Consider the following 20,806-nt stretch of genomic DNA (forward strand, 5'->3'; position numbering starts at 1 on the left):
TCGTCTACATATGGTGCCTTTAAGAACTCCTTACATGGACCCATATCAAACTTGAAATTCTTGAACCATTCTTGGCCACCTCTTGGGATTTCTGTGACTGTAGAAATGACTTCAGGGGAAACCGGAAACTCCAGCATGGCCACCTTTGAATTTAATCCCGTGAAGTTCACTGCAAATGCCTTGGTCACTTCTGCATGTCCACCTTTGAGTTTTTCACAGAACCGCCAACAACCAGCACCTCTGAACGCCTTTGCTATTTCCTCATCCCTGAGGGTTACATCTAATCCCTCCGGCTCTGTTCTCACACATCTACCCGAACGGTGCTCCTTTCTTTCCATGTTTCTTTGCACAATTCTACACAAGGAAATGACGGTGGTTTGCAGCACGATAACACTCTTTGGCTGTAGAAATCAGGCTCGCTTGCAGTAGTCTGTTTAGAATAAAGATCATGCTTTTCATAGAGCAGAAGACATTCATATGTTATGAAAAACACATTATGGAATGACCACTTCCTATAACGTCCTCAAAACTGACACCTAACTCAATGAAATCAGACCTGATGGCAAAGTAATGGCTAATCATGACACGTAAATGGTGTGAGGAAACAATCATAACCGGACTCGTGACTCACCACTTCTCGGATTAGACATTCCAGGAAAAAAAAAAAAAAAAACTAGACAACAGCCCGAAACCCCGATTTCGTAGCGCGGGCAGTTCAAATTTAAAGGAATGCGCTACGAAATCGCTGGCAAACGGGCCGCTACGAAAACACGCAAACATTATTTAGCAGCAGAACTGACCAATCACACTCGCGCTACGAAACTGCGCAAGTACCTAAGAGATCATACCCGCGCTGCGAAACTGCGCAAGTACCAATGACATGACATGACATAACTAACCATGATGGAAGATGACTAATGCCCTTGCCTTTACACGAATTTCATTCATAACTCTTGAATTTCAAAATTTGAAATTGACATAAGTTAACAAACTTATTTACAAGACCTCAAGACTTTATAAAAACTTATGGATAATCAACATATACATGAACTATAGATTCTAGTGATAACAGCGGCTCCACTAGGGATAGTGTGCCCCTGTGGTACACTAAGAACACGTAGTACCAGTGCTTTATCCATTTATTACACTCACATCTGGCTGACAAGCATTCCTCTCAAACTTTGTGGGCCTTCTCCTCGGGCTAAAATCTGCTAGTTCAGCTTGTCACTTATTGCTAGCACAAAACACTTCAAAAGCAATGATTATTTACAATGATCATGAACTACCTGGCAAACTTCTCACTGATAATAATGCTTTAAGAACCTGCCATTGACAGGCCCACCAGCATACTGTGATCCATCAACTTCTTGCAAAATGTAAGTATTGTTTCCATGGAAGGCAGAGATCAAATATGGCCCCTTCCATAAATTCTCAAACTTACCATGTTTGCCCTTTTCCTCAATTTTGGCTTCCCATTTCAAAACCTTGTCATTAATTTGAAAGGTCACATCTTTAATCTTCTTGTCAAAAGCCCTCTTGACTCTATTCTGATTTTGTTGATAATCTTCAACCACTTCATTCCTTTTTTCTTGTAATGCAATCAATTGATTAATCCTCCTCTGTATGGCATTGGGCTCTTCTTCAAGTCCTTGAATTAATTTCATAACTGGGACACCAAGAGACGTTGGAAAAATAGCTTCTGCTCCGTACACAAGTTCATAAGGAGAGGTTCCAATAGATCTTTTAGTGCAAATGCGATCAGCCCATAATGCATACTTCAGTTTCAAATGCCAAGTTTTCTTGTTTTCCTCCAGCAATTTCTTGATAATCCTCACAAGACTCTTATTTGAACTTTCAGCTAGACCATTGCCTTGTGGATAATAAGCTGTTGAGTGACCAAGAGTAATATGATATTGGTGGCAAAAGTTTATCATTCTCTTAGACTTAAATGCTTGAGCATTATCTGTGATAAGCTTGAGTGGACATCCAAACCTTGATAAAATATTGTTCTCTAAGAAAGAAATAATGACTGCATCATTAGCTTGTCTAGTTGGCACTGCCTCTATCCACTTTGTGAAATAATCTGTGGCTGTAAGTATCCACCGATGTTGGCCTGATGAAGAGGGATGTATCTCACCTATAAAATCTAGCCCCCACTGCTGAAAAGGCGCTTCTACATAAATAGGAACTAGAGGCATAGGCATGAGCTTTCTTTTACCTTCAAACAACTGACATTCATGACAAGCTGCAACCTTTTTATAAATATCTTTGAACATGGTGGGCCAAAAATACCCAGCTCTCAATATTTTGTTAGCAGTAGCCTTCCAATAATGGTGACCTCCACAGTCTCCTTTGTGAAATTCTTCAATCACTCTATCAACCTCCTCTTCAATTAAGCAACTTAGTAGAATCCCTCCAGCATCCTTCCAAAACAAATTCTGTTCATAAACAAAATATTTAAGAGATTTCAGCTTGATGAAACGGGCTCTAGACTTGGGAAGATTGTCAGGGGCTCTGTTGTGCTGTAGTACAAATGAGACATCCTTATACCATTCAGATATCAGAAATTTTTCATTGATTTGAACCAACTCTTCCTCTTCTTCAAAAATTTCTGATATTTCTGCATTAAAATTAATATCACTGCAGTCTAGATTTGAGTGAGTTAGCAACTCTGCTAACCCTTGGCCTTTCACCAATTTAGTTGGCCTAATTTCAATATCATATTCCAACAATTTGGCTATCCATTTCCCTCTTTTACCATCCGGGTCTGCTTGTGTGAGAATTTCTTTAATAACAGCACTTGGCACAAATGCAATAATATGAGAATGAAGCACATAGATTCTAAAATCTTTGATTGCCTTAACCAAAGCATATGCTTGCTTTTCTAAAATGTTATACTTTAATTCAGCATTTGCCAATGTTTTACTAAAGAATGAAATAGGCTGCTCAGTACCTTGATCCCCTTTCTGCAAAAGAACTCCAGCGATTGTATCTTCAGAGGCATAAGTGAATATTAAAAATTCCTTGGAGAAATCAGGACTAATAAGCACTGGTGCTTGAGTGAGTGCTTTTTTAATTTCTTCAAATGACTTTCTTGCCTCAGCTGTCCACCTAAAGTCTGCTCCCTTCTTTAGCATTTTTGTGATGTGCTTAACCACCTCTGCAAAGTTAGGAATGAACCTCCTAACAAAATTGACTTTACCAAGAAAAGACTGAACTTCTTTCTTACTCCTTGGCAAATCCGGCCTTGAAATAGCACTAACTCTATTTGGATCTATTTTAATGCCTTCTTGAGAAATGATATGCCCAAGCAACTTACCAGAAGTCAAAGCAAAGATACTTTTAGTTGGATTCAAAGAAATGCCGAACCTTCTACACTTCAATAATATCTTTTCTAGATGCTTTAAATGATCTTCCTCTCTCTTTGAAAATACTGTGATATCATCAAGGTATACCACAACTGATTTATCTCTCTCCTCTGCAAAAGCAATGTCCATAGCCCTTTGGAAAGTCGCCCCTGCATTCATGAGGCCAAAGGGCATCTTGGCATACATAAATGTGCCCCATGGTGTAGTAAAGGCTGTCTTCTCCTGATCCTCTGGATGAACAAGGATTTGATTGTATCCTGAAAAGCCATCTAACATTGACATTCTTTGAGAACCTACAATATTTTGCAACATGAGATCCATTTTAGGAAGAGGATAATTGTCCTTGAGTAAAGCCTTGTTCAAATTCCTAAAGTCTATGCAAATCCTTATTTCTCCGTTCTTTTTCCTCACTGGAACCAAGTTGGCTAACCAATTTGAAAATTTGATAGGAACAATAATCTTCGCATCATACAACTTCTTAACCTCTTTCTCAATTAATGGCATCAGCAGAGGATTTATTCTTCTCAATTTTTGCTTAAAAGGTTTCTCATTTGGCTTGATGGGGATTGTATGTTGTATAACTGAGGAATCATATTGTTTGAGATCAGTATAATTCCAAGCAAACACATCAATAAACTTCTTCATCAGATCAATGTACTTAACCTTTAGATCAGCTGATAAAAATTTTGAAATTTTGATCAATTTAGGCGCTACTAAATCACCTAGATTGCAGTTTTCTATCTCTTCTTCATTTGCCTGCAATCTTGGCGCCTTAAAAACATCATTCTGATCAAAAAGTTTCTCAAGTGGAATCAGACCCTTAGGAATAAGGTTATTTTGCAGCTGCAACACCTCAGACTTTTCTTTTGTTTCCACTAACATGTTTTGCTGATCAATTTGACAATTCTCAAATTCTCCTTTCAACTCTAAGAAACTTTTCACCTGCTGGTCATCTTCAAATACTTGCCAATTTAGGATATTGTCAAGGATCACTGGCCTATGGCGGACTTTGACTGCATAACTGTCAGAAGCATGTTTAGGAATGACAAAAAGACTAGCTGCTACAGCAAGAGAATCTGCCATGGAATTCTGCTCTCTGGTTATGACATTGAAAGTGTATGATTGAAACTTTTCCAACAATTCTAACACCAAATTCCTATAGGCTCTCATTCTTGCATCTTTTGTTTGATAAACACCTTGAACTTGCTTTATAACTAGCTCAGAGTCCCCATAAACAGCAATGTTTTTTGCCTTGAACTCAATCAAATTTTCTAGGCCTAAAACCAAGGACTCATACTCGGCCATGTTATTTGTGCAATCAAAATTGAGCTTATAAGACAGAAACTTACTCTCATCAGCTGGACTCATGATCCAAATTCCAGCGCCAGCTCCTTCTTTCCCTGCTGCTCCATCAAAATACAAAGACCAGCAACCAGAAATGTCTTCTTCATTACTTTGCTGCAACTCTTCACACTGATTTTCTGCTTTTTCTTTCTGTGATTCCTCTCCCACTGATTCATTAAACAGAATGGCTGATCCCAAGCCTGTATCACAAGAATAGATAGGAAAATTCTGTGGTTTATCCTTACTACTCACCATATATGCCATCCTTGTTTCCCGGTATAACCTTCTCTGCTCCCCAAATACTGGAATAGTAGCATAAGTCAAATCCATTTGCATAGTACCCTTAATTTTAGCTGCCCACGATCTTGAAAGTAATATTCCAAATTTAGGTGGAACATCAGCCACAACAATATCCATGACAGTGGTTTTGGCTGGGATTTGTGTAAGAGCCACAACAACATCCTTAATTAACCCAATACAATGCACCCTCTTAGAATCAAAAGAAAATAAATCTTTATAAGGTCTGGTCACTTCCAATCCTAACCTTTCCATAATGACTTTGGGCATAAGATTATGAGATGCTCCTGAGTCCAACATGGCATTATGAAGAGTCATTTCATGTATATTGATGCTTATATAAAAAGGAGGAAATTCATCATTCTGCTCATCTTCCAGCCTTGGGCCCAAACAAATGATAGGATTGTCTTCTTGCAAATTTAAAATATCAGCTCCTCCCGGGGGAGAATTAAGCATTTCCACAATCTTGCTTCTATACTTGTTTACTTTCAAAAGTTCATTAAATGGGACTGATATTTTAATTTTAGAAATCTCATTTTCTATATTGAATCCTGGAGTAGACTTCTCAACTTCCTTAGGAAGAACAAGAGCTTGATTCTCTTTCTTTTCAATAGGAGCATCACCTTTTTCTTCAGCTTGTTTTGGCTTTTCTTTTTTGTCTTCCACTGCTTTTGGAATATTCTTCTTAGGTTGACCCTTATTTGCTGTAATGGGGACATCTCGATTTCTGAGGTTATATTGCTTCTGAATTTCAAATATGGCATGCTGATAACCCTTTAGGAAATCTGAAGGTTCTTCTTCAACTTTTTGTTGACTAGACTCATCATGTTCTTCTTTTGTTAAAAAGATTTCTGAATCTTCTTCACCAAGACAATGAATAGCTTCTTCTGGTTCCTCAGTCTCTTCCTCACCATCTACCATATTTTGCTGAAATGGAGGTCTTACAGGAGGATCAGCTGGCTGATTTCTATTTTCCCTTGGCCTTTGTTGATTTTGTGGCCTTCTAAACTGGGGATTTCTGAACCGAGGTTCTTGTTGTGCTTGAGGAGCAGCAGTATTCCCAAGCGCTAATTGGTCCATTAACTTTTCCATAGTCTTCATCATGGTTTCAAATCTTTCATCTTGAGCTGAAGTAGAGGGCCTCTCCTCTTCCTTAATTTTGGTCTTAGCCATCTTAGACTTTTTAGCAGCAAGTATATTTACTTCAACTTTGATAGCATCATTTTGCATATCAGCCAATGTAGCAGACTCTCTTTCTCTGAGTAAGAGAGAAAAATCAGATTCAAAGGACTCAGCATATCTTAGTTGGGCCAGGGCTCCAGGAGGTTTTAAGTGAGCTGGAATGGAATTGTAAATCTTATTGAACCTCTCAGAAAAGTTTTGAATAGTCTCATCTGGGGCTCTTCTCAAATTATTATATTCAGTGAGGGCCTGTACTGGATTAGTTCTATTTCCCCATTTTCTCAAAAAACTATCTTCAAACTCAATCCAACTGTGAATACTACCAGCTCCCAAGGCTTTGAACCATTTCCTAACTTCCCCAATAAAGGACTGAGCAAATAATCTCAATTTGACATCTTCATCATCTACTTCATACCTATCAATAAAGTCATTGAATCTATCTACATGCTCTTCAGCTGTAATGTCTTCATCCCCTCCCCAGGTTGGAATCTTAGAAGCATATTTATTTGGTAAGTCATGCAAAACAGCAGGGAGGGCCAAAGGCGCATACCTTGCAGGTACAGCCATGATGAAAGGAGGAACAGCAACAATAGGTATGCTATGACCAGGACTAGTATGAGATGTGAGTTGAGGACTGTTTGGACTTGCAGAAGCTGAGGACAAAATATGAGTACGAAAAGGACTATTAGGACTTTGTAACCCACCAACAAAAGAGCTCCAATTTGGGAGAGGTAACCCAAGGTTTGAGTTAAGCAGAATTTCAAAAGGATCAAGCTCCTTGAGCTGTTTTAAATCTTCTTTTTCTAACAAAAGCTCAGAAGAAACAATTTCCCAAAACTCCTCTTTATCTTTTTGTGAAATTAAAGAAGAGGTATCAATACCTCTCTTCTGTAAATCCAAGATAATGCCTATTACTTCTTCTTCATTTTCAGACCTTAATATGACCTCTTGAACCTTATCATCCACAAGTTTGTTCTCAAGACTTCTAGAAAACTCAGTAAATAATGACTTTGAAATACTTGAAGTACCTGGTATGTCAGAGAATCTTTGTTTACTCCTTGAGATGATATTCGGATTTTCCACAGGACTAGGTGGATTTGGATCAGGGTTACTCCTTGTGTACCTTCCTTTCGAAGCCACCTTTAAACTTTAAAATAACAAATGGAGTCACCAAGGTAGAATGCAGCCTCGAAAATCATTTGAACTCCTGCTACCTTCAGAAATCCAATCTTAAGCTCCCGGCAGACGCACCAAAATGTTATCACAAAATCAAGCACTGAAGGGCTGCTGATCAGGCAGACTCTGTGTAACTATTTCAGACCAAGCTTTTGACTAAGGATTAGCCTCCCTAGCCTGAGAGGGCTCTCTCAAGAAAAGGTTATTGATTTTGAATGTTGATAAGAGGGCTAACTCTCGTACAATAGATTTAATGAAAGCATAACTGGTTGGAAACACATCAAAAGATATCTCATTGGGCTATGGAGTCTATAATATCAAGTAAACAAGAAAAACACAGTGAACTCATAGAAATCAAGGCTCTTAGCATTACAAGTCAAACATATTCCACCACACATAGCTTGCTGTATACACAGGAAGTCAGAGCATATAAGTATGAATTCTGAGTGATTGCATACAACAAAACCATAAAATAACATAAGGTATAACACATCATCACTTCATTTGACCATGACAATCCTTCGAGAATCTTGAGAAGAGAATAACTCTGTTTAACTATTACTGTCAAAAAAGATCTTACAGTGGCCCAAAACAACACACTCTTTCTATTAAGTATCCAACCTTTTTTACATCTAAGTTATTCCTATATATAGCCTATCAAAACACTGCTGTACGAGACTCCTCATCAAGCATGAAGGGAGCTCGGGCTTTTGACATAAATGACCTTAACAATAACATAAACAAACTAATTTATTACAAGAGATATGATGCTACGAAAACAGAGGATTCCATCATATTGGCACTTTAAGTCTTCTTCCTTGTATACCCTGCTGTGTCCTTAGAGCTTGCCACCTGTAGTACTGCAATAATAACCATATCCAAGCTTAAAACAGATTCAATGTACATACAGCTCCGGATACTTGATGCATAGATGACTCAACAACCGAAAAGAAAATGAAGCCTATATTCTTGGTTGCTGCCTCCCCTCGGTGTTCATATATTAATGATCCATCTTTAAGCCATTTAAACCTTGGATAGTCCCGTGTGACTGAAGAGAACTCATAACCCAGCCATCCCACAACTGGACAAGTGTATCATTTAACACCTCAGCAGCTCTATCCAAACCCTAAAATTTCGGAGATAAAGTGACTTTTAGGCAAAAGACAAAACTTCGGCTTTTTCTTTGAATATTTACACCTGGCCTCCTTTTCAAAATATCTGACTGATCTTCTATGGTCTACATGCTGATATTAAACCATCTCTTTAAATATATGCTGATCTCAGCATTCCAACTCAAGCTTCAAACCTAACCAGTCATCTACAGCAGTTTCGTAGCGCGCTACGAAACTGCTGTAGGTCATCAAAATTAAATATATGAACCTCAAAACAGCAATATTTCAAATCTATGATTCCTTTAGTCTTTCCATACAGGTGTGAAGACACAAAAAAGTCTCAAAAACTTTTAAAAAGACAATGGCCCAAAATATATCAAAATTTGAGAAAACACATTCCTCCTTGAATCATTTAGCTAGCTTGTCTAGCTTTTCTTTTAGGCTGATGACTTCCTCCTTCAACTTCTTGTTCTGTGCTCTTAGACTTGCATTCATTTGTTTCATAGTTTTTGCCTGTTTTAGAGCTGGTACTGTCCATACATAGGCGTCAGATACCGAACTAGCTTGACTGATCAAACTTGTTTTACCTTTCATCACAGCTTTCTTATAACTAGTATATCTCACTGCCTTCTCTTTAAAAATATTATGAACCTGAGGTATCTCCTTACTTGCTCCAGCTTGTTTTTTAATGGCAACCACATTTCCACTTTGACTAATAACCAACTTATTGTCCTTATTCTTGTTTTTAACTGCTTGGACTATTCCAGAGAAGATTTCAAGTGCCTCTGTCCTAGGCATGTCTGAAGGGACTTTCTCTTTTTGAGCCTTTTCTGCTTCCTTCATTTGCCTCCTAGTCATTGGTCTGCGAGGTTTAAAGGCATACTCTTCACCTGGTTCTTCAAACTTTAACCTTTTGGAAGCCTTTGACTTCTTAGAACTCTCAGGTGAAGATTGTGTTAGATCAATATGCATAGGTGACACCAATTGATCTGGTTCTATTTCAAGTGGTTCAACTTGAATTGGATGTTCTTGTTCTAATTCAATGGCTTCCAACAAATCATTTAGACTACCCTTAGAAACAGGACTCTCTTCCACATGAGCTGATTTTCCTTTTTCTTTGTTCAGCTGGCCTCTAGTTCTTACTCTGGAAACTCTTTCAACTTCACTAGACTTAATTTCATCTTTTCTTTTGTGAGTCTTCTGTTTAGATGATTCTGGTGTTTCTTTAAGAGGCAACTTAGAAGCTTCTTTTTCAGATACTTTAGATGATTTTGAAGTTTTGACTACTGATGCTTCAGGAGTTTCTTTAACTGCTAACTTAGGAGTCTTCTTTGTTGATGCTTCTGGTGTTTCTTTGACTGTTACAGACCTCTCTGGCTTCTTTGTTTTAGCTTTGGGCTTCTTATGGTCTGTTATTTCTTTCCTAATCTCAGCCAAAGTAGTATCCTCACTCCTATCTTCCCTTTCTCTTACAGGTAATGGAGTGAGGCCCGTTTTACTAGGGAAACTGGCCATGAATACAAACGAATCCCAGTCTTTACCAATTTTATGTAGGCTATCCAACACCAATAATTTAACCAGACCATGATGAAAAAGAGATGTTTCATAAGCTTCCTTTTTCAACTGAATCTTGTCACACATCTTAGAAATACTCCTGAATAAGTAAAAAGGGATGTCTATTGAGCTCTTACCAGTGAAGTGTAGTAGCAGCTTGAAATGATATGAGTAGACTTTGTTGTACCGACCTTCACATGTCAAGTACCTCTGGATGCATGTCAATAATGTAGCATAATTCTCCTTAAGATAGCTCCTTGGGACAGCTTTAGCAAGATCTTCGTCTACATATGGTGCCTTTAAGAACTCCTTACACGGACCCATATCAAACTTGAAATTCTTGAACCATTCTTGGCCACCTCTTGGGATTTCTGTGACTGTAGAAATGACTTCAGGGGAAACCGGAAACTCCAGCATGGCCACCTTTGAATTTAATCCCGTGAAGTTCACTGCAAATGCCTTGGTCACTTCTGCATGTCCACCTTTGAGTTTTTCACAGAACCGCCAACAACCAGCACCTCTGAACGCCTTTGCTATTTCCTCATGCCTGAGGGTTACATCTAATCCCTCCGGCTCTGTTCTCACACATCTACCCGAACGGTGCTCCTTTCTTTCCATGTTTCTTTGCACAATTCTACACAAGGAAATGACGGTGGTTTGCAGCACGATAACACTCTTTGGCTGTAGAAATCAGGCTCGCTTGCAGTAGTCTGTTTAGAATAAAGCTCACACTTTTCATAGAGCAGAAGACATTCATATGTTATGAAAAACACATTATGGAATGACCACTTCCTATAACGTCCTCCAAACTGACACCTAACTCAATGAAATCAGACCTGATGGCAAAGTAATGGCTAATCATGACACGTAAATGGTGTGAGGAAACAATCATAACCGGACTCGTGACTCACCACTTCTCGGATTAGACATTCCAGGAAAAAAAAAAAAAAAAACTAGACAACAGCCCGAAACCCCGATTTCGTAGCGCGGGCAGTTCAAATTTAAAGGAATGCGCTACGAAATCGCTGGCAAACGGGCCGCTACGAAAACACGCAAACATTATTTAGCAGCAGAACTGACCAATCACACTCGCGCTACGAAACTGCGCAAGTACCTAAGAGATCATACCCGCGCTGCGAAACTGCGCAAGTACCAATGACATGACATGACATAACTAACCATGATGGAAGATGACTAATGCCCTTGCCTTTACACGAATTTCATTCATAACTCTTGAATTTCAAAATTTGAAATTGACATAAGTTAACAAACTTATTTACAAGACCTCAAGACTTTATAAAAACTTATGGATAATCAACATATACATGAACTATAGATTCTAGTGATAACACAACTGATGAGGTGGAGTGTTTGCAGGGGGATCAATGTACTAGACTAGGATCCTGAGGGTAATATTAGGTAGATTCAATATAGCCATGACTGGTGTAGAATAAACTCTCGGAGGTGGAAACGAGAATTCTATCTGACCAAAAGGGTAATGACCTAGAGGAACAACTCTCGCATGGTTAAGGGATAGGGGAACATAACTGGGATGAAAAGGATTATGAGAGACACAAGCAAAATGAATTAGTCCTTGAGGATTTGTACCATTAGGCGTGGTTGATTCAAGCACAGCAAGTTGTGAAGGTTCAAACTGTTATGCAGATATAGTGGCTCATTTGTGGGCGACTCATGATGCTTGGAGCATGAAAACACTCGATGAGCTAGGCTCAAAAGGAGTAGGCGATGGGCCATAGTAACCACCATGAATCGAGCAATCTTTATAGTCTCCAGGAGAAACAAACGAGACAACATTTTTGTCAGCCACGAACGAGATTTTGTTTTGTGGTGAAGTTTGGGCTTTTGGATCATAATACGTCAGTTAATCGATAGTGATGATCTTTCCCTTGTGGAGATATCATATCTTACGATGAACTACATATGCGATAGCTCACATGGAATAAGTAGAAATGTTACCAAAAGGGATGTTATAGTTAAGGGGAGCATCAATGAATTTGATGTCAATAAAGACGGTCTTACTAGCAACTATGACTAGGAAGTTGGGATATAAGACAAAGGGTTGTGAGGAATGACCATCACATGCATGCAAAGTGATGGTGGACGAAGATAGATTAGGGTAACTAAATTGTTTCAAGACACTGGTGGGCATCACACATGTGGATGCACCTTGGTCAATAATACAACACTAGACATTGAAATTTTGAATAGAGGTTGGAATTTGGAAAGCAACAGTTGAAGGTAAAGGAGGATTATCCAACTTGTCAACATGGAAGACAATCATATGATCATCTTGAGGATCAATGATGCATACATAAGATAGTAGATCTTTTCTTGGTGATAGGCACGTCTGGAGAACTTCCAACATTGACATGGCCACAGGAGACTGCGTGAAGTCATCTACTATGCTATATGTATGGGCGGCTTTGGCATAAGCATAATTTCGACGTAACCTTTAGGGATCTTGGGTATATCCTCAACCTTAGGTTGAGGTATCTTTAAGGTGCCATTGGGTGTCAATAGAGGTTTGGTAGAAACTTTGGGTTGGGACTCAATCGCAGACTTAGCAAGTGGTTTGTCATACTGACGCGATCAAGTCTGGAGGTTCACTTGTTCGGTGTTTACTGCATGAGATTTCATCATGAGAATCTGATAATCGTGGTAACCATATGGAGGAGCTAATTGAGTAGCCTGACCTTGCAGAGGTTGGGTAACTATATACCCTTTTTGAAGAAAAGGGTTGGTAAGCACAGTGGGTTATGATGAAGCAGGAGGGGGAGGAGGAGCGAAATGTTGTGATCCTCAAGAAGCTGATTAAGCTTCACATACCTGGTGAATATAAGGTAATAGGGGACACTCTCAAGTATAATGACCATAGAATCCACAACAAGCACAAGTTTTTTCCATACAAAGACCATTGTTCTCCTTGGGTTGACCCCCCTATTGCTGGGTTGCAGGGTTAGGTGGACGAACGTGAGGGGCATTGGGTTCAACACCCTGGTTTCCTTGATTACCTTGCTACTGATGGTTCATATTTCTCTTCCCTTTTTCTTTTTCTTTGGATTCAAGGGATTGGGACGACTCTGTTAAGCATGCAGTTGTCCTTGTGGAGGAAGTGCTTGTTGCAGAGTATGGGGAGCAAGCATGGGAGACTAAGGCGATGGTGCTGAAGGAGCTAGAGCACTATAATGTGCATATAAACAATATGGATATGGGACAACATTTGTATAAGAGGGAAGTGCAGTAGCTAGCCCTGACATCGATTGATGTAGACAGGGATATGCATATAGTGTACTGTGACCTAGATAAGGAGTGCCCTGATAAGGATTGGGGGAGGGATAATTGTACATGGGACTAGTCCTGCCCTAAGGTTGACCATAACTCATCTAAAAAGGAGCATATAGTTGGCGGTGCGAAAAAGTTACAACAATTCCATCTATGGCATGCGATTCCCCTAACACATTAGTATCACTGGGCCAAGACAGATTAGGGATGACAGTCTAAATGTAACCCAACTAGGCATACATTAGATCAAATTTGAGAGCTATATAGAGAGCTTCTTCCCTGGATTGAGGAAAATAAGAAGTGACATATTTCGTAATGGGGGCCCACAATGATCTAAGAAACCAATCCATATGGACTCGGTCTTCGAAGTCAGGAGCTTGATAGACGCTCCTTCTTCTATGCCATTCTCGAACATAGTCGGAAAAGCACGTGGCATAAGTTCGATCGAATGAAGTCAAAAGCTCAATATCGGTATCATAACGGAGAGGTAACTGGAGATATGAAAGAAAGGCTATTGTAAGAGTCACTAAAGAGGAATGGGTTACCATGGGGAATGGGTTACGTTAGGCTAGTCTACATACCACTTCACAATAGCTCCAGTGAGCATGTGTTGAAACAACCCAAGAAGAATGGAGTCGTCAGTAATAGAATTGGATGAACACCACATATGTAAGGATTGAACATGATTGGTTGGGTCTTCTCCAGGATTACCCTTAAACTTTAGGATGTCTGACGGGACTTTGGTAGGCATTGTCAGCAATGTGGGATCATGGAGAAGACGATCATTGATAAGTTGGTTAAAATGTGGGAAACTTAGACCAATGACAAAAGGAAGTAAGTGAGTCGAATTGACTACAACAACTGGGGTTCCACTTATGGGGGTGCCCTAGTTTTCACCTAGATTAGCACCATGGGTTCCTGCACCTACATTGGTGCTTGACATGATCGTAATATGAGGGTGAGGAGGCATGGAACAAAAGGATGAATCAGCAGAATCTAAATCTAAATTAGAATGATGACTCGATGGAGGGCTGGGAGAATGAACTCAGTCCCTATAGGGAGGAGTGATATAGCCTAATTGGAACTTAGGGTGGAGCCCTTGAATTCAATGTGACAAATGCCTTGGAGGCATTATGATGTATAGACTAAGTGATAATGTTAGGAAGAAAAGATAAAAAAAATAGCAAGAAAACACCTAGTGCAGTTGTCCCAATTGTAAACTAACTATTTTAATTATGTTACTCTAATGCACACAAATGCATCTTATCAAATAAAAAATACTTCCTACCTATAGGTGATCTAAATCCTCAAATAATCCTAAATCTACAGTTTCAGATGGCCTTCCAAAGAACTTCTTACTTAGTGGAATATCATGCCCACAAGAAGAGTTGTGTAGATAAAGGTGGGGTAGAGGACCAACTGCTTCCCACAACCAGTGCTATAAGGTGTTTTCCTCAGACTGGTCCCTATGATTACATTCGTCCCATCAAGGTGGTCATGTCTTGAGTTTCTTTGTAGTCAGCCACCACATGGAATTCCTTGCCATGGGTTCGGTAACCCTGAGGAGAACTACTCACACGATGACCTAACCTAATCCCCTCTGAATATGGTTTCTAACACACTCAAGATTTCACCGTGGGATGTTGAGGGATTTTAAGCTCCCTAATATGACAACTTCTATGTCTCAATGAAAAGTGACCAATGGGTGTTATTGAAAGCCTATCCCACCGACCCTACACCTACACCACAAACATTGTTTGGCCTTGATGCCCAAGTGGGATTAATCTATGTGTGCTGATTTGTTAATATATAGTGTTTAATTTCTTGGCTTGGTGGTGTTAACCAAGCTCTCTTTTGCTTAAGGTGTGAGTGTGTGCAAAATATGTGTCAAGTGGATGAGTTAATTAAGCATGTTTCATGATGCGATATGTTCTTGAAAGTAAAATGTTGAAATATTGTAAATGAATCTGAAATGACAGAAAATTAAATAGTCAATCAAGCATACACAACCCCACCCACAAGGGAAGCTGGGAATCTAAGAAAGAGAAGGAAAACAAGCTACCCAAAGACACATAAAGAGGCCAAAAATATCTAATGTCAGGGGACTGGGATCTAAATGCTCCAGGATGCTAAATATGGTGCAGATAAAGAACAAAAATCAGTGGTGAAAACTATTGTAAATGACAGGTATGAAGCTCTAAGATCTAAGATGTTGAAGGGGATCCTAGGGGGGAAAGGCAAACCCAAACCCTAAAGTGAGAAAAGAAAAAAAAAACCTATCCAATCAATCTGAAGAGTAGTGGATAAAATTTGAAAAACAGAGGCTAAAAATGTTGAAAACCCTAGACTCCTCACTCAGCAAACGTCTTCCTACCAATGTGGAGGAGTACTCTCAACCTTAGGGGGGCTATTTCCTTCCTCAAAGAGACAACACAAGTGGATCTAGGACTAAGGGAGATTGATTAACATAATTGAAAAACCCAAACGAGTCTACAAACAACACTTTCCGACAAACTGTAAAAAATTGTTAAAAAAAAAATAAAAAATAGGGGAGCGCAGGTACTGACCTATTTCCTAAGATAACATAGATTCTAGGTCAGAAAGTGCGCTCTAGACAAAGGGAGTGCACTAAAAAGCCAAAATGTGTGCTATGTTCCCACTTGTCTTGGCCGGCAAATTTGAGACAGATGTTGTCATCTCCTACTTGGATGGTACCAATGACCTATGAAAGAGACCCAAAACACTTAGGAATTTGAAAATAAGACAAAATAGGGCTTAAAATTTGAAATAAAATTGAGAGGCCTAGAAAATGGCTAAAGAAACCGTAAAATTTTTGAAACTTCAGTCACCCAAGAACTTGCTTATTAAACCAATGGAGTCATCATTTGTTGATGACAAATATAACTCAAGACCCAGTGGAGTCGCCATTTTTTAGTATGAAAATTCCTAGAAGATGTACCAAAAACCTTCGCTTAAGTCACTAGGTGACAAGTGACCCTAACAACAAGTTAATTGCTAATGTTATTATAAATCTGCAACACAAATGGAAAATATGCAGTAAAAGAAAACAAGATCTGAAACGAATAGCAGCACAATGATAGATCCAGAATAATAACCCAGTGGAAAGACGATTTCAAACAAATAAATCTTTATTGATGACACCTATTTGAGGATATCTACAGATTGGTATTTAAGTCCCCCTCTGTGGGATGGGTCCTTTGATATCCTTGATGCTTCAAAAATGGATTCCCTCTCTCAATCATGTGGAAAACCCAAACAAAGTGAAAAACTATAGTGGGATGTCAAGAAAAAATGACAATAATATTGACAATGATAATGATCATGGTGAGGAATGAATGAGAAAACCACTTTTATATAGACAAGTATGGAGTTAATCTCGAATACTTGGAATACTTTATTATATTTATTGGAGAGTGAAAAATAATTTAAAATGGTTAAATTCGTTTATTTATAAATAATTAACTAATAAAATGATTTATTAACTAGTTCACAAGAAATAAGAAACGTGTAAAATCAAAATAATTATTAAATAGTGATTTAATAATTATTCTAATAACATAAATATGGAAATTCAAATAAATAATGATTTATTTAAATATTAACGTGTTTAGTCAAATGGGACAAGCAATAATTACTAAATAATGATTTAAGAATAACTCCTTGAGAAAATTAAATAAATAATGATTTATCTAATTATTCTCATGGGGTTTGTTTATCTAAATCAGAAAATAATTTAATAAAAGTGGTTTACTAAAGTATTTTCCACAGTGAAATTTATTTCACCAGGGTGAAATTAAATCCACATGGTGTATTTCGATCCACCAAGTTAGAAATGGTTAGGTGATCATTTTTTGGTGATAACAGAGAAAAAATTTAAATAAAAGAAGAAAGACTTTAGATTAGTGAATCTGTCACAACAGAAGTAGGGAAAGGGACAGACCTAGGGTGGATTTCCCAAAGACAACTTAGCTAATATGAAAGAAAATAATTATTATGTAATGTCCAAGGAAGACATTGGGAAGCTGTGTAGTCTCAACAAATTTTCCTCACACAAAAATAATGAATGCCACTTGAAACAATCATTATTGGAAGACATTAAACATAAAGAAATATACTCTAGATCACATTTTGATTTAGAACAGGATCAAAGAAATTTTATCATTGATGTAGAGCACAATGCTACCAATTCATCTGTGAAGATCCAACCAAAATATTCAAGTAAGCCCAAGGAGGGGCAGTGCGTCTTCCATTCATAGATATGGATGACAGGGAACCCACCACATTTCATTATTGACAGTGGGAGAAACAAGAACCCGATAACAACTAAGATCATCAAAATATTGAAGATTCAAATAATGCCACATTGCTAACCATGAAGCATTGGGTGGTTGAGCTAGGGACAAGAGATTCATGTCATCTAACAGTGTCATTTGTGTTATAGCATCAAGCCCTTCACAAAAAATCTACTCTATGATGTTTCACCACTTCAAGTTTGTGATGTGCTTTTAGGAAAACCTTATATGCTGAAAATTTATGCTATTTATGAGTCTTTACCATCTAGTGTCATTTTTACTCTAGGGGAACAACTCTCCAGGAATCTAGAGGTAGTTCCAACTACCATGATTTCATTGATCTCAATAAATCAGTTCAAGAAGGTAGTATCTCATACTTCCAATTTATTTCTCTCCATGGTTTAGTTGTAAAATGAACAGCATGTCACATCCACCAGCTGACAATTAGTAGAAGATCTCTCTACATCATACTAGCAGTCAAGAGATCTTGTAGAATGGTCTAGAGATATACTCTCCTCACCTACAAAGGTTCCCCTACTCTCCCAAGTCAGCATCCACTTACAGAGGAGCACAACCTTCCATATTCTCAGTGTATATATAATAGATCTCTTCAAAAGTCCATTAGTTATTTTCAAACATGTTCAAGTTCCAACCAACAATCCCCATGGATGTCACTTTTTAGACTACATCTCTACTGATAAAGTCCTCCCATCAAGCAACCATATTTTTTAATGATTTCAACATTTCCAACAATAGGCTCATGATTCCGTACGAAACGCTAATCCAATTACAAAAAATTGTGTCACTAACATTAGATTCCTTGTAAATTTCAGGATACAGCTTATGGGATTATGGACACTAAGATGAAGGTTACTCACCAACATAACATACAACTCTTACAAGTGGTTAACATAGGGAAGTTTCTTCACCAATCCAAGTGGTTCACTAGTAACCATGTTCAACAACAATTTCATCATCTGATGCTGGAACGTGACATAATGGGGACCATTGCTTCCTAAGGGTGGAGGATTGATCTAGCTAGATGGTAATTACCATTTTTAATATTTATTTTTCTATTAATGTTTACTAGAACTGTGGATGCTGCATGATAGTAAAAAAATGATATTTACTAGAACTGTGAATCTAATCGCAAAAAGATATAGCTTTTACCATCATAATTATGATAATCCATGGTATTCACCCATTTATTTTATAAACCATGGTATGATAATTTATTATAGCCACCCTTGGTAATCACCCATGTATTTTTTAAACCATGATATTTACCCATGGTACTTGAAATGGAACAAGAGGCATGACTCGTGGTGAAAATTTACCCAAAAAGTTATAAATACAAGACTTCATCGTCGAGTAAATGGTGATTTTTCTCATAACGTAGTCTCATGGTATATTTCTGTTTGAATAAATATATGAGTTCCTTCAATATTTTTTTCTCTAAAATATTTCTCTGATGCATTGAGCCATAGTATTAGTTCTTTTTATAATGTTTTTCTACAATATCTCTCTTAGGCATTGTGACAAATTCCTTTGTCATTCGTGCTGTTTTATTTCTTAGAGAATTTGGATCTCACCAACATTAATGCATTGGATCTTATGGGAAATTTGTAGTCAATCGTGCTTTAGCAAGAGTAGCACTGGGATGGGTGACTTACTAGGAAAATTTGGTATTTATTCTTTTCCACTCTCTAAGCCTTATTCCTCCCTGGATCTAGGTCATTGGTACTTTGTATTGTGAGTGGTGACCAACATTGTGGATGGTAGTGGTATAAGTGGTGATGTCAAAGCCTATTGATGCCCAATCCTGAGGAGACAAGAGGACCTTCTACTGGTGGTGGAGGGAGATATGGAGTTGGACCATTACAACAATGCCCCTAGATATTCTTATGTTGTAAGGGAAGCACCTATTTTGAGGATACTTGAATTTGGTGATGTATATATTTTTTGGGAGCAATAGCCCCTTAATCTACATGAACTACATTTTTTGATATATATATATATATATATATATGAGTTTATTATTTTGCAGTGGTGTGTCTGTTAGTGATGTGATGTTTATTTATTATGTGATCGTTCATTATATGAATGGTTTTATGTTTATCAATGATGATGTGTATGTGAGACTTCCTAGTATAGGATGTGATTATCTATGGTATCGATGACATGGTTATGATGTCTTGGTATGTGTGAGAATTCCACATCATCAAAGCCATGTACTAACAACATGCCATGCAGGTATTTCCATAATAGTTGAGGATCATGAGCCTAGAATGTCTAGTTCAATTGTGTCACAAAAATTTCGGAATCATGGAACACATATAGATGATGGAAACAAATGCAGAAGGAATTAGCCAAGAGGCATTTCATGATGTCGTATTTGGCCTAATTATTAGTAGTTGAGCCAATGTAAATTCCATTTCTATGGAGAAGGGTTTGATTAGGAGAGTTGATTGCCCATGTTGTCAATGCAAGATTTTGTGACAATCGAGAAGCACCATCAACAAACCTATAATAGTAAGTTGGTCATTAATACATACGTGACACATCATATGAACATAATTTAGTGCACTCACAATAGGGGAATTGTCATAAAAAATAATTATACAGAAGAATGTCATAGGCTATAGAGAGTTATTATGGTTACGGATGAAATTTCTTATGTTAGAACCCATTCAAGGGGTCCTTGAGACACATACCATTAGGCTCTACTAGGACGTATGCACCCTAAATTATTATTTTTCTAATGATGTATAGTCCCTTCCATAGAATTTAAAATTTCCTTAGACCAAAAGATTCATTAGTGACATTATAACATAGGAATAACCCCCCCTCTTCAAATGAGCAAGGGGTGATGACATGATCAAAAATGACTTTGGTCCTTTTCTAGTTAGCCTCATTATGCTAGAGAGAAAATAACCAAATTTATTCCATGTGTTCCAATTGTATAAGGTATTGCTCAGCGGGAGCACTGTAAAGGAGGAGTTTCACTATGATGCATAACATGGTGATCTCACAGTCACTTGAAAGTGCCACTTCGAACCCATGTACTAAGTGGAAGGGCGTAAAGCTTGTGGATATTTTGACTGATGTGTAGCATTCCCATCGAGTGGAAAATAACATTTGTTGCTACATGGCTCTA

The sequence above is a fragment of the Pinus tabuliformis genome, chromosome 8 (genome assembly GCF_031772625.1).
Source record: "Pinus tabuliformis cultivar Carrire ecotype Pingquan chromosome 8, CPIR1, whole genome shotgun sequence".
In the NCBI taxonomy this organism is placed as follows: domain Eukaryota; kingdom Viridiplantae; phylum Streptophyta; class Pinopsida; order Pinales; family Pinaceae; genus Pinus; species Pinus tabuliformis.